The sequence below is a fragment of the Monodelphis domestica genome, chromosome 2 (assembly GCF_027887165.1).
Source record: "Monodelphis domestica isolate mMonDom1 chromosome 2, mMonDom1.pri, whole genome shotgun sequence".
Classification (NCBI taxonomy): domain Eukaryota; kingdom Metazoa; phylum Chordata; class Mammalia; order Didelphimorphia; family Didelphidae; genus Monodelphis; species Monodelphis domestica.
Window position 1 is genome coordinate 69,272,391 of NC_077228.1, and position 15,762 is coordinate 69,288,152.

Genomic DNA, 15,762 nt, shown 5'->3' on the forward strand with positions numbered 1-15,762 from the left:
CTCCAAGTTGAAAAACCTCCCTCCTTTTAGTTTAGAAAACCATTGCTCTAGGTGTACTTGGATTCATTAATCATAAGAATGAGAAGGGTGGGGTGAGGAGGAAAGGAACAAGCATTTATTAAATGCTTACTAATTCTGTGCCAGGCACTGTGCTAAGTACTTCACAAATATTATCTCATATTATCCTCATGGAAGTCACAGGAGATAGGTGCTATTATAGTGGAGGAAACTGAGGACAAAAATCGTGATTTTCTCATAATTCCACAATTAGGTGTGTCTGAGGCAGAATTTGAACTCAGATCTTCTCTATTCTAGTGCTCTGTTCACTTTGCCACTTAGCTGTATCTTAGAGTTAGAAATAACCTTGGTGAGGGCAGCTGTGTGACTCGGTAGATTGAGAGTCAAACCCAGAGATTGGAGGTCTTGGGTTCAAATTTTGTCTCAGACACCTCCTAGCTGTGTGACCCTGGGCAAGTCACTTAACCCCCATTGCTTAGTCCTTACTACTCTTCTGCCTTGGAACCAATACCTAGTATTGATTCTAAGACAGAAGGTAAGGGTTAAAAAAAGAAGAAAGAAAATAACCTTAGAGATCATCCAGCCCCAGCCACATGAGGAAACTCCTGTTTAATTGAGTCATACAAGTAGTAAGGGGCAGAGCCAAGATTTACATAAAATTCTTCAGATCCATCACTTTTTGTACTTCCTTTACTCATCAGCCCCTTAGAGCCTGAACCTTTGTTTTCTAACTTTATCTCACTATTGGGGACCTCCTTGGCTCACAAGGGTCTCATCATGAGTATGCAGATGATTCCCAGATGTATACATTCAGCTTTACTTAATCTTTCTTGAGTTCTGGTCCTACATAATCAATTGCTTATTGATTGTTTCTAGCTAGATGTTCATTTCCAGCTCTTTTTTATTGTTTACTTTTCTAGCAGTGTCTTAGAAGTTGTAATTCTTTTTTTTTTTTTAATATATTTTATTTGATCATTTCCAAGCATTATTCGTTAAAGACATAGATCATTTTCTTTTCCTCCCCCCCACCCCCCATAGCCGACGCGTAAGTCCACTGGGCATTAGATGTTTTCTTGATTTGAACCCATTGCTTTGTTGATAGTATTTGCATTAGAGTGTTCATTTAAAGTCTATCCTCTGTCATGTCCCCTCAACCTCTGTATTCAGGCAGTTGCTGTGTTTCCACTCCCATAGTTTATCCTTTGCTTATGAATGGTGTTTTTTTTCTCCTGGATCCCTGAAAGTTGTTCAGGGACATTACACCGCCCCTAATGGAGAAGTCCATTACGTTCGATTATACCACAGTGTATTAGTCTCTGTGTACAATGTTCTCCTGGTTCTGCTCCTCTCGCTCTGCATCAAGAAGTTGTAATTCTTAATAAATGCCTTTTGATTGATTGGTAGATCTTCTTGACTTATGGAACTTTGTAAAGATTCCAAAAAGGATATCTATATTTTTCACTTAAATATGCTAGACCATGAAATGCTTCCTCATTTTTCAACACTATTTTGGTTGAAAGGATTTAAAAATTTCTGTCTGTGGGGACCGCTGACAACTTTACCCAAATCTGATTCTTTTCAGTATCAGAGATTCTTGAAGCCCTATTCCAGGACTGTTTTGGAAGCTAATAAAATTTTATTTATATTAGCACTTTGAGATGGCTGTGCTTGTTAAAAAAAAAGCGTTTAGATAAATGACATTATGATTCATTTGAGGTGTTTAGATCTAATGTGAGTTTGGATTTGTTGACTTATTTTTAAAAATTTAAACAAGATATATTGGAAGACAGTTTAGATATAAAATTTAATAGAGTACGTAGGTTTTTCTGTTTATTTTTTAAAATCCCATTTGTGTAGTTTTGTGTGTAGATTTTGATATAAAATATTTAGCTTGTCAAAACATAGATTTCTTGTCATTTAATAAGATGGCAAGGTTTTTTTTTGATTTGTTAAATAAAGATTGAATGTTTTTGTGTTTCAATAGGGATACAGAATGTAATTCATTTATTATGACTGCTGCTTTTCTCATATTTAACTTATAGGTGTATATGTATTATGGATATATTTTGTACTTGCCAGTTTTTAAAATGAATTATTTCAATAAAAACACATTAAATTATGCACAATTTTTATTTGGTTCAATGACAGTTTTATTTTGATTTATCTGATTAATCCAGATAGCAAGAAAATACCTGTTTAGCTCTAGCACTAATTCTTCCCCCCACCCCCCCCCCCCCCCTTTGTTGCCTCAGTGTATTCTAGTCTTAGCCCAAGAGAGTTAGGATAACTGAGTGGAAATTTTCCACTAATCAAAAAACTTCCTTACCAGTAGAGTGTCCAGAATCGGAATCAGTTGTCTATCACTGGCATTCCTAAAGTAGGAAGGTGACTGAGGGTTTTGTGTTGAGAGGAGATTCCTGCTCAAATTGGCCATGCATTAGATGACTTTGGAGGTCCCCTGTGATTCAGAGCTAGAGACTTGTCTCAGATCACTTTTTGGCTCTATGAATCTCTTCCATTGCTTAGGCAGGTACATCTGACACTTTTCATTATGCCTGCTAGAGAGGAGAAGAAAAAGAGGCTTAGGGTTTGAGAACTGAAAAAAAACCTGGGAGTGGAAGGGAAGTGTGATTTGTGATTATTCATTGATCTAAATTGTGAAAAATTACAAATGAATAATTTGAAGACCAGGTCTAAGCTCATATATTAAAAAAATACAGAATCAAGTGAAATTATTAGCCTTACTATAGATTAGGCCTTTGGTATGTTAACAGGTATCATGCACAATTTATTTCAACAAATATTTATTTATTCATTCATTCATTTATTTATTTAAGGTTTTAAAAAAATAATTAATTAATTTAGAATATTTTTCCATGGTTACATGATTCATATTCTTTTCTTCTCTTCCTTCCTCTCCTCGCCCATAGTCAATGTGTAATTCAACTGGGTTTTACAAGTATTTCCATATTATTAACATTTGCACTAGGGTGATCATTTAGAGTCTACATCCCCATTCATATCCCCATTGAACTATGTGATCAAGCAGCTGTTTTTCTTCTACTCCCACAGTTCTTTCTCTTGATGTTGATAGCATTCTTTCTCATAAGTCCCTCAGAATTGTCCTGGGTCATTGCATTGCTACTAGTCCATTACATTTGATTGTGCCACAGTGTATCTGTTTCTATGTACAACGTTCTCCCGGTTCTGCTCCTTTTGCTATACATCAATTCCTGGAGATCATTCTATCAACAAATATTTATTAATTGCCTTCTTTGTGCGAGGTATGGAACAGAAAACTTAGATTATGCTGAAAAAAACTCAAATTTACAAAGCCTTGGAGGTGGGTTGTACAGGCTTTTAATGTGAATTTTTACAGATGAGGAAAATGAAAGGTAAAATGACTTAATATCTGGTCACATAGTTAATAGATGTGAAAACTGGGACTTGAAACTATGTACATTTCCTCTACTGTACCCCATTGCCATTCAACTTTAATTTTGTATAATGTTTTTTGTATAATGTTTGTGTAACCTATATGATGCTTTCATGATAGACTGATTATATTTTAATTTGATTCCTCACAATTAAGTGGGTAAAATAACAATAAGAATTGATATTCATATATCACTCTATGGTTTGTAAAGCATTTTACAAACATAATATCATTTCATCTTCACAGAAACCCTGTGAAAATTTGTGCTATTATCCACATTTAACAGATGAGGAAACCAAGACAGCTAGAAAATAAGTGACTTTATCTTGGATCAGATAACTGGCACATATCTGAGGCCAGATTTCATTTCAGGTCTTTCTGACTCCAGGTCTAGTACTTTAACCCCCTGTGCCATCTTGCTGCCAAAGAAAAGATAATTTGGAGTAAGATAGCAACCCAGGTAATAATAGCAATTAGCTTTGGAAAAAGCTGCCCTCTTAACACCTATGTGCCCTTTTTCTTGTTGTTATAACTGATCCAGTTAACTTAGGGTAGAGTTTATGTAGGTAACTCCGGTTGTGAGGAACTTCAAAGATTTATTAAATGTTATTGTACTTTGTTGTATATGTGCAAGTTGGGTTGATTTTAGAGACTTGTAATACGTTTATACTTGAAAAACTGGTATTGCTATATATCTGCTATAAACATAGGGACTACAGCTAATTTACTTTAATGCACATACTATTCTTCAACCTATTATTATTTAATTTACAAGTGGGAGCTTGGGCCAACCTTAATTTATAGGTTTGTAGAACTAGCTATATTTTTTCTTTGTGTGACAAGTTTATTTTTATGTAGATGACTAAAAAATGCAATTGAGTGCCCAAGAATGATTTTTCATCTTTGTCAATTACCAAGAAAAATCTGTAAGAAGATAAAATTTTCTATTCACATTGTTACATAAAATTTGGCTTATATAGAGGGTACTCATTCTTGAGTTTGGGTAACAGTGAATTTAGTGGTAGACATTTTGACCATTTTCTGAGGTTTGTTCCCTGATAACCTTGTTTTTGTTGAAAGCTTTGACAATCAAACTATGGTAAACACATAATATTTTAAAAATAGCTAAGTGGGTAGATGAAATATAGGAAATAGGTCATTTTCATTTTGGAAGAACTTTTGTCTTTTTCCTTGCTTTAAAAACTACTTTCTCAGTCCTTAAATATATTGAGGTAGAAGTATTTGATATAAGAACTAAATTAAAGAGGTAGTTAACAAGGAGCTCTCTTACATATAATTTAGAAGCCAATTTTATTTATGGCCTTGTCAGTTAAACATAATGTGTATGTTGCACACCAGTCTTTTTCTTGCCCTTTCCTAGTCAAACTGGGCTATTTCCTATTCTCCATGAATTGAGTATTTCATAGTGTATGTGCTGTACTTTAGGGAACTATTGGGTCGCCATCTTTTAGGATCTTCCCCAAATCTGGAATCATGTTTCTGAAGTGACCGCAAGAGGTCTTCTGTCCCTTAAAGAGGAAAAAAAATTTTTTTCCCTTGGATTTTTTATGTAACCAGGTAAAGGATATCACTTGTTAGTTCCCTTAATATACTCTCAGTAGTAAGACTGGCTTTCTTGTTCTTCATATCACATTGCTATCTCCCTTCAGTGCCTTTGCATTGGCTGTCTTCCACATCTTTAGAATCCATTTCCTCTCTTTCCCCTCCCTAATTTCTTAGAGTTCCTACTTTCCTTTAAATTCCACCTTGTGTGCCATGGTTCAGGTTGATCCCCTCAACTGCTCGTTTCAGACATGTCCGACTCTTCATTATCTCATTTGGGGTTTTCTTGGTCAAGATACTAGAATTGTTTGCCGTTTTCTTTTCTAGGTCATCTGTAAAGATGAGGAAATTGCACCAAATAGGGTTAAAGGACTTGACCACGGCTACAAAACTAGTTAAGTATCTGAGGCCAGATTTGAACTCAGAAGATGAGCCTTTCTGACTCCAGGCTAGTACTCTATCCACTGCATCTTTAATTTTTGTGGAAATTAAAAGTCTTATGAAGCTTGAAAATTATGATAGATAATGAATAACCTCCTTATAGCTAGCTTTAGTAGTCATAATTTTAATATTTCTAGAAAAGTCTTATTCCTTTAATAATCTCTATATTCCAGTTTCTCCCCACAATTTTTTCACATTTTCTTAAAATTAAAGGTGAATATGGTTATATAATGTAACAAATAGGGCAATTTATAAGGAGAAGTAGTTGAAGTCCATTTTTCTTGGATGTTCATCTGCTGTTAATGAATTCCAAGATGATATTTAATTTTGTTTTTTAGCTTGTGAGCCATCATGACTTATATTTTTTCCTACATAGCCCCATATGGTATGTGGTCATCTCCATAGTTTTCTTCTCTAAGGTTTTTATTGTGTCTTTGTCTCTGGTCCTTTACATAGCTAGGAAGTACCTGAGATCCAATTTGAACCCAGAACCTCCTATTTCTAGGCTTGGCTTTCAATCCACTGAACCATCTAGCTGCCCATCAGAATTCTTTCCTATGGTGCCATGAGGCTCTCATGAAGAAACCAAGTTCCAGAGAGGTCATAGGATCCTAGCTGTAGAGCTGGAAGAGACCTCAGAAATTTTTTAGTCCCTACTCCTTTTAAAAATAAGAAAACTGAAGCCCTGTGAGAGGGAGTGACTGACTTCAGTAGTAAGTATAAGAGGTGAAATCTAAACAGGTCCTCTGATTACATATTCAGCTCTCTCTTTATTGCATATCACATTTAGGTTGTTAAGGAGAGTAGGGATTTCTACTCTTTCGAAAGCACTCATTCCTTATAGTATGTCTGCAGGAGAGTAACTTGATTGTTATTTCCAATAGTAAATTTTAACTCGTTTAATGTCTTAAAGTTGAAAGACCCAATGCAAGGCCAAAGAGGTTCTCCATTTGGGGCAGTTATAGTCTTAAACCATTTTTTACAAGGGCTAATTGCCTCTTTTCTAGTCATTCCTGCGTCTATTGGTAATAAAACTTTCCCCCATGAAATAAGCTAATTTATATAAAGGGCTTCCTTTTGGGATACTGTTTTATTCTATGAATCAGCTCCCTATTCCATATTTACAAACCAAGACCCCCCCAAAAAGAAGAAAGAAAAACATTAGTTTAGAAACTTTTTGAATCTTTACCTTAGACTTCTCACTAGAGGCCAAGCAGTTCTGTTGAATCACCTAAGCACAGTTTAATTTAAAAAAGAAAAAAAGTGAAGAGAAAACTGAAGGTTATCTCTTTCCTTCTCCTATATCTTTCAAGCTAGACTAAGGCCCTTTACTTTTCTAACTTCAAGGTGACTCCCCAACCAAAAGAGAGAGAGAGAGAGAGAGAGAGAGACAGACAGACAGACAGACAGACAAAAATAACTGGCAAATACACATGAAAAATAGCCATCCTACCCAAAGTTTCTCCTTAATAATTTCAGCTTCATAGTAACCCAGAACTTATTTATTTAAAAAAAAATTATACACTACATATAAGCCACTCATATGTGACAAGGAAAAACTTAGGGAAAAAAAGGGTTCAGAGTTCCTTCATCATTATTAACTCTTAGGATTAAAATTCTCTGGAGACTGTATATTAATTTATAATTATTTATTAGATAGTGAAAGTAAATTGGAGAGAGAGAAAGGGATATAGTCACATGGCCAGACCTAGCTAATCTGAGTTTGCTGCTCACTTCATATATTTATTTGCCAGCCAAGAAAGACCTTACTAGCCAAGAGAGACCCACCAGCAAGCTGCCCAGCCAGGGAAAAGTCACAGGGCCATGTGCTGTTCTAGGAAACACCCTGTGCAAGCTGCCCTACCAGGCAAGTCCTCAGACCAAAAGACTTGCTGCTTCCTAGATCCCTAACTTAAAACTCTGGGGATGCCACTCCTTCTGGGTCTCCTTGGTTGGACAGACTTGACCTCAGTGTGGGTCAGAGGCCAGTCTTCTGGACACCAGGAGTCACATGGGGCAAGAGGTAAGCTATGAGGCCACTAGTGTCCTCCCATATTATGCATGCACACCCAGTCAAAGGGTAAGGAGACCCAAATGGATTCTCAAAACTTTCTGAAAGGAAAGACAGGTTCAAATTTATATTAAATTCACATACTCTCAACTGAACTTGAGTACAGTTGTAACACTGGATGATACTAAATGGATTTAGTTTTGCAAGTCTGACATTAGAGAGTCTCTTTCTTTTTTCTTAGTCTAGGTGCCCATAATTCTATCAGCTGTCATCTGGAAGGTCCCATCTTATATTCATGATTTTATGAAGTAGTTGGCATTGGCAGCATAGATCCAGTGTTAGAATCAAGAGATCATTTTTTAAAGGAAAAAAATATCTTTACCAACTTGTTACATTTTCAGGTAGAAGAGTTCAGTTGAAGTTACATAGCATCCATTTGTAATGGACCTAGTCAGTGGAGTAGTTTTGTGGGGCTTGGGAGTAGGACTTAAAGAAGATGGTGTTATTAGCTAGATTGAAATAGTAGGAGCATCAGAGATGCAAAGGTAGAGGACAATGCATTGTTTACTATAGATTGTGTTATGTATTATCAATAGTTGGTTTAAATATAGCCCCAGACACTAGCTGTGTGATTGGGTAAATAATTTAACCCTTAATCCCTCCATTTCCTCAAATGTAAAATGAGCTGAAGAAGAAAATGGTAAGCCACTCTGTTATAAGGAGTTTTCTTCATCTCACTCTGTCTCTTTAAGAGACCCCCTATAAAAAAAGAGTCAGTTAAGAGGATCCATTTTCTCTGGCTTCTGAGCAAACAGGAGTTCTGGGGGTTCTGTGTTGGTCTCTCTCTGTCAAGAAGATCTGACAGTTGCTTCTGACAGTTTGTTTTCGGATACTGGGTTAAGGAGGTTGGAGAAGACAAAGGCTTGATTTAGATTAGGCAGGTAGATAGAAAGTTTAATTTTAGATAGTCAGTGTATATTAGTTAGACCTGCTTTGCCACGCAAGAATACCCTGCCCAAGAAGGCAGGGTAATCTTAGAGATTTAGTATAGGGTTTGATTTAGACATAGTTATAAGAAATCTCTTATTTCCTACCTCCTTTTTCCTATCCTAATCACTCCTGTGAATAAATGTTGGTGGTGTACTAAACTGATCTCTGTAAATTTCGTCAAACTCCCACCAATATTTTTAACCTCCAACAATTCCATTATCTTAACCAAGAAAACCCAAATGGGGTCATGAGGAATTGGACATAACTGAAATGACTGAACAACAATAACAAAGATTATGAAGAGAGAGGGAAGGTAATGTTTGATATTTATATGGTGCTTTATATATTTTTCTCATAGTGCTATGAAGTATATAATTTTGCAGACATAACCATTATACAGTTGAAGAAACTGAGGCACAGAGAAGTAAAATGACTTGCTCAGTCATTTAACTGTTTGCAGTAGAGCTAGGATTTGAACCCAGGTATTCTGATCACAAATCTATTTTCCTTTCTATCAGACCAGTTACTCAATAAGGAAACTCTTACCTAACAACTCCCCTTGCTGTAATGCTTTTAAGATTTACAAAGCACTTTTCCCCCCAAAATAGTCCTTTGAGCACAAGTAATGTCACCATTTTAGAGATGAAGAAACGAAATCTTAACAAGGTAAAGTTACTTGCCTAATATTACAAAACTAGTGAGTATTGGGACTAGGATCTATCTTCCATGACCAGTGCTTTCTGTACTGAACAACAATGTTTTTAGTTTTTATACATTTTTGTTTTACATCTTTAGAACCAAGGTTAGTAGGAGGTGGTCAAACAGGAGATGGAAAGATTAGACTGACATCTTGGGTGGCAGTGAACTTAAATGGATAGGAATGGGTGATCACTACATATACTGTCGTCAAGGATCCCTTAGAAGAAATGGAGGAGTCCTCATGGTCAATAAGAGGGTGAGAAAAATAATACTGGGATATAATCTCACAAATGACAGAATGATATCTATTGGATTCCAAAGGCAAACAATTCAACATCACAGTAATACAAGTCTGTGCTCTAAACACTGATGCCGAAGAGATCAAAGTTGATCATGAAGACCTACAACATCTATTAAAAATAATACCAAGGGAGCAGCTGGGTGGCTTAGTTGATTGAGAATTATATATAGAGACTGCAGGTCCTGGATTAAAATTTGACTTCAGACACTTCCTAGCTATATGACTCTGAGCAAGTCACTTAACCCCAAATGCCTAGTCCTTACCACTCTTCTGTCTTGGAACCAATGCACAGATGGTAAGAGTTTAACAACAACAAAAAAGGAAGAATACCTACCAAAAGATGTTATATTCATCAGAGGGGATTAAAATGCTAAAGTAGGAAATCAAAAGCTAACTGTAAAGACAGGCAAGTTAGGCCTAGGAGTAGAAAATGAAGCAGGGTAGAAACAGAGATTTTTTTTTGAACTTTCTATTTCTTTTATATATATATATCTTCAAATACATGTAGAAACAGTTTTTTAATAATTGTTTTCTGACCTTTTGCAGTCCAAATTCATTAATAGAGTTTTGTCAAGATAACTCATTGGTCATAGCAAATACTCTTTTTTTACTTATCAAAAAGGCAACTGCATGTGGACATCACCATATGATTAATCAGATTGATTATATTTTTTGTAACTAAAGCTCTGTAGAGGTCAGCTAAGACAAGACCTGGAGCTGTGACTCAGATCATAAGGTTCTTATTGCAAAGTTCAGGCATATTCAAAAAAGGAGGGAAAACCATCAGACCTAGTGGTATGACCTAAATAACATTTCTTATGATTATGAAGTGGAAGAGATTAAAAATATACAGGATTGGATCTGCCAGGTAGAGTGCCTGAAGAATCTTGAAGAAATGTGTGGAGTATTATATAGAAGGTAGTAACAATAAAAATGTCAAATAAAAATAAGAGCAATAAAGCAAAATGACTGAGGAAACTTTACAAATAGCTGAGGAAAAAAGGAAAGACAAAGGTAAAAGAGAAAGAGAAAGATATCCCCAACTGAATGTAAAATTCTAGATTCCTAAGATGCAAGGTTTACTTAAATGAACAATACAAAGAATAAAAGAATACAATAGAATGAGAAAATTAAGAGATTTCATCAAGAAAATTGGTTACTAAGGGACCAATTTATGCAAAAATGGTCATGATAAAAGATACAAATGGTAGGGATTTTACAGAAGTTGAAGAGATTAAGAAGAGATGGCAAGAGTATACAAAAGAACTATACAAGAAAGAACTTAACATCCTTGATAAGTCACAATTGGTGTGGTTACTGATCTAGAACCAGATATCCTGTCAAACTAAGTCTGGTTCTAGATCAGTAAACACACCAACTGTGAAGGAAGCGTTGCTAAGAGCTATTGAAAACCCTAAAAGCTAATGTTGTTAAAACATGCTGCATTCAATGTGTCAACAAATTTGGAAAACTAAATCGTGACCCTTGGATTGGAAAAGATTAGTTTACTTCCCAAACCTAAAGAAGGTCAATGCCAATGAATGTGATAAGACTGATTTTTGAAGAGGCAAATGAATTAGAGACCAAATTGCCAGCATTTGCTGAATTAGGGAAAAAGCAAGGGAGTTCCAGGAAAAAAAAATCTACTTCTTCATTGACCACACTTTGTGTAGATCACAACAGAATGAGCAAGTCTTCAGAGAGATGGGAGTAACAAATCATTTTGCTGATTTTACTGAAAAACTTGGTTGTAGGCTAAGATGCAGCAGTTGGAAGGGAAAGTGGAATAATTGATTGGTTTAAAATGGTAAAAGGAGTGTGATGAGGTTTTATATTGTGGCTGTCAGTTTAAGGTTCATTTGTGTGTGTGTTTTTAATCTTTTTGATTATGAATGTCCAAGACCATGGAGATGGCTGAAGATGCTTTATCTTTAGGGCATAATTTCTGTTTTGGTGATGTTTGAGACATTGTGAGGATCAGAGAAAAATATCTACTCTGCCACCTAATTGTTCATATGTTCCAGCACTTTCATCTAATCAGTTTACCCTCTTATCTACTTCCTTGTGCTATTGCAGCTCTTAACTTTTAGAACCATAAAGCTATGTTACTCTCAACATTTTTCTCTTCTGCTCTTACATGCAGGCTGCATGATTATTGCTAGAGGAACTCACGCAATCCATAAATTCTTCTTAATTGGTCCATTACAAATTCTTCTTAATCTCATCTATACCTCACTGAACAGAGGTATCCGCTAACTTACTTCTCAAAACTCCTTGATATCATCTTCCATTTTCTCTCTTTTATTCCAGTTTTGTGTTGTGTGAGATAAAAATGATGACAAGTGCCTCACTGACTCAAATAAATAAAACCTGGCATCAGAAGGTTGGAGTAAGTTGTTTATTCCCTTCATTAAAGAGAGCACTTCAATGATGGGCTAAGAAGTGCTGATTAAGAGGGTAGCAAACAGACAATATATACAAGTTCCCAACACAAGGTTTCTCCCCCCTCCTCTCTTAGGAAACCCCTCCCCCCCACGAGGGCCTTGACCTCCAATCCAAAACACCTGTGCTTCCAACCAGTTCAGGTGAAGTAAGGGGAGCTACTGAGTTCTTTATTGCCTTTTCTGTCTTTCATCAGTCTCCCTCCCAAGCTTGTCCTGGAGTCCTCAATCAATAAAAGGTAACAAACTAACTTTTGTAAGCTAAATACTCATTCTGAGAAGAACACACTCAATTCTGTCTCACACAATATGAAGAGGTAGTCTTTTTCCTCACAAGGCCAGCTCTTTTACATAAACCCTAGATGTGAGATTCTTGAGTTCTGAGACTATTCTTCCTCCCCCCTCCCTTTTAATTCTCATATAGCACAGTGCTTGGTACATAGAAAGTGTTTAATAAATGCTTTGTGATTCATTTTTTCATCTCTTGAGGTCCTCACCAGCTGGTTGCCATCTGCAATTATTCCCCTACTATCTCTAATCTTCATTTTCTTCCCATATATTGAATCCTTCCTTGAAGCCTACAAATGGGCTCAAGTTTCAGTCTTAAACCCCTTTGTTACCTTATTATTTTGTATTTCCCCCCTTCTCAGCTGAACTTATAGCAAAAGCTATACACATCACTTCCGCTTTTTCTTCCTCCATTCATATCTCGATCCTTTTGTCTGGGTTCAAACTTTTGTCATTCCACTAAAACTGCTCTTTCCTAACTTGAGTTGGGATGATAGAGGTTAGCAATTTGCCTGAGAAGACAAGATGGCATGCGATCACTTATGAATTTAGACAGATGGACCTTGGCAAATAGCAGGACTAGGCCTTCATGTAAGACAGTGGTGAAGGAAGAAAGGGTGGTAGAAAGCATCTTAGGGATGAGTAAGTAATGAGAACTTATTAAATGTCCTCATTTTTTTTTTTGATGAAATAGGCAAGGTTTTCAGGTGAGAGGGTGGGTAGGCTAGTGATATTAGAGAGCTGGAGGGAAAGGTTTGGAAAGCTGCTGTGGTGAGTGGGAGAGTGATTTAGTTGGGGAGGCATAAAAGGATTTTCTTGTGATTCTGAGGGTCAAGTTGAGATTATGGCCTATAAATTTGTGTATTGACATTTTGTGATGAAATATCATGTGAGTAGGCACTGGATGGTGGAAGTAATCCAGGGCTGAATCTTGGCAAGATGCTGATAGGGATAAGAATGCAAGGGACTCAAGATAAGCAGACTGTATATAGTTGAACTGGCTCATGAAAGGATCTAGCTGGGGAAGGAAGGACATTGTAGGGGTTATGAGGTAATGGCCTGGGAAAGAACTGAGGGAATGAGGAACTAGAGAGATAGAAAGATGAACAGTGGTTTTTACTCCTTTTTTTTTTTGGTGATGCTGTTGGAAAGGAGGAAGTTATAATGGTTACAAAGATTTTTTTTGTTAACCAGGGTCTAGAATATAGTGTGGTCAAATAATGGATCATAGATTTTGAGTGACACCTTTGAGGTCATCTAATCCAATTCCTTTGTGCAGATAAGGAAATTGAGATTCAAGTTAGATAATGATAGATCTGTCATTTTTTGTGATGTTATTTTGTCCTTGCAGTGCCTCTTGACTTCCTTCTTGAAAGACATATGAATGTGAGATGTCTGTATGGTCTGCAAAGAATGCAAATACTTTAAAATTTTAACTTTTTTTTCTATTTGACTAAAAGATAATTTTTTTTTTCATAAAAAGGTGTGTTGAATCCTAAAGTTATTTTATCTTTTCAAGTTGATATTTATTTCAGGGGTTCTTAACCTTGAGGTCTGTGAACTTCTTTCATTTAACATTTTGATAACTATTTAAAAAATATTTGGTTTCCCTTATAACCCATTTTATTTTATTTTATTTTATTTTTTTATTTTATTTTATTTTATTTTATACACTTAAAAATATGATTCTGAAAAGGGGTTCATAGGCTTCACCAGACTGTCACAGAGGCCTATGAAACAAAAAAAGAGAATCTTTGATTTATTTTCTCTTCTTTCTTACTCCCCAACTCCCAAAGGAAAGAAAAAGACCTTTGTAAGAAATATACAATTGAACAAAACAAATATCCACATTGACCAAGTCCAAAAATGTATTTTTTTATTCTGAATATTGAGTTATTTACCTTTGGCAGGATAAAGGTAACATTTTTTATCATTGGACATAGTTTGTCATTGTGTTGATCAAATTTCATTTCTTACGTTTCCTAGAGTTATTTTTTTTTACCAGTAATAAGATGAAGTGATTTTTTTTTAACACTGTGATTGATATTACCTTCATAGCTCAGAAGGAAATCATAAAACAAATGAGCTGATGGAGTACAGAAAACCTGTCCCCTATCTACACTCCCCAACAAATATCAAACAATTAAAATGTTATTTTATTTCATTTATGTTATATAGTGATAAAGTAGCAAAATTATGTAAATATCATGCAATGAGTAGATGGTAATGCACTAATTGGGGCAGCTAGGCGCACAGTGGATAGATATTGAGTTTGGAATCTGGAAGACTCATCTTTATGTGTCCAAATCCAGCCCCAGACATTTCCTAGCTGTTACCCTGGGCAATTCACTTAACCCAATTTACCTCATTTTCCTTATTCATAAAATGAGTTGGAGAAGGAAATGACAGACCGCTCCATTATCTTTGCCAAGAAAACACCAAATGAGACCACAAAAAGTGTGACATGATTAAAAAAATGACTGAACAACAATGTAATAACTACCCAGTTTTCCAGTTTAGATGCTTGGTACTTGTTCTGGTGTTATTCTTTTAATATTGATAGATGATCTCCAAGGTTCATGTTGGCTATAAATTTTAGTGTGTGTGTGTGTGTGTGTGTGTGTGTGTGTGTGTGTGTGTGAGATTGGTCTCTCCAGTTAGATTTTATAGGTTTTATTACTTAATATTACTCTCCTTTTGGTTATTAACTGCTTGGAAATTCATTTCCTCTATGAATGAATGCTATTTGGACTTTGGAACCCATCCATTCATTGGGTCTCTCCCCTCCTTAGTTATCTATCCCATAAACAAGATTAAAGCTTTGACAGTCCGTAGAACATAAGGGGTTTTTGGATTTTTCAATTACCACTTGGATGAAGGATTAATTTGTCATTTAAGTGAGAGAACCTGTTAAGCATATTTTAGGAAAGATAGCCTCAGGCATCTAACCCACTACTCTCCATGATATTAAGGGGAGTCAGGCACTTGTGCTGTGGGGTAAAGGTCAAAATCTGAATTTTTATACAGGACAGAATCTTTTTTTACAGGACAAAATAAAAAATAAATTTTGTGAAATGGCAATCATTTGGTTTCTGTCTTCTTGCTTTTTATGTTCATGTATCTGAGAAGTGTGTATTAACTAAAGAATCTGTGATTTGATTAAAATCAGTGGGGACTCAGTGCTGTACATATATGGATGAAACCTACACATGTTCCTTATTCTTTAAAAATATTTTTTGTAGTTAAATTTTTAAGATTAATTAAAAAAATTAATTTATTAATTTAGAATACTTTCCAATGGTTACATGATTCATGTTCTTTCCCACCCCCCTCCCATAGCCAACATGTAATTTAACTGGGTTTTACAAGTATCATTGATCAAGACCTATTTCAATATTATTAATATTTGTAATAGAGTCATCATTTAGACTCTACATCCCCAGTCATATCCCCATCAAACCATGTGATCAAGCAGTTGTTTTTCTTCTGTGTTTATACTCCCACAGTTCTTTCTCTGGATGTTGTAAGGGGGAAAAGGGGTTAACTTTAATAAGGGTTGGACTTGATTATTTCA

At 35.6% G+C, this 15,762-nt stretch overlaps 1 protein-coding gene and 1 non-coding gene across 5 annotated transcripts in view; both read left to right on the forward strand.

The window, feature by feature from the left end:
• Positions 1-15,762, forward strand: part of RABGAP1L (RAB GTPase activating protein 1 like) — a 705,349-nt gene that overhangs the window by 41,645 nt on the left and 647,942 nt on the right. Inside the window, exon 1 of one of the 4 annotated variants that reach the window (XM_007480824.3) lies at positions 12,123-12,139. The exons of the other annotated variants lie outside the window; for them this stretch is intronic. The gene's annotated coding sequence lies outside the window, so the exon portion shown is untranslated. Of the gene's footprint in view, positions 1-12,122; positions 12,140-15,762 lie in introns of those variants that run through there. 4 annotated transcript variants of the gene reach the window in all.
• Positions 10,772-10,833, forward strand: MIR12318 (microRNA mir-12318). Its single transcript, NR_162851.1, has one exon. It is a non-coding gene; the product is annotated as a microRNA mir-12318 (primary transcript).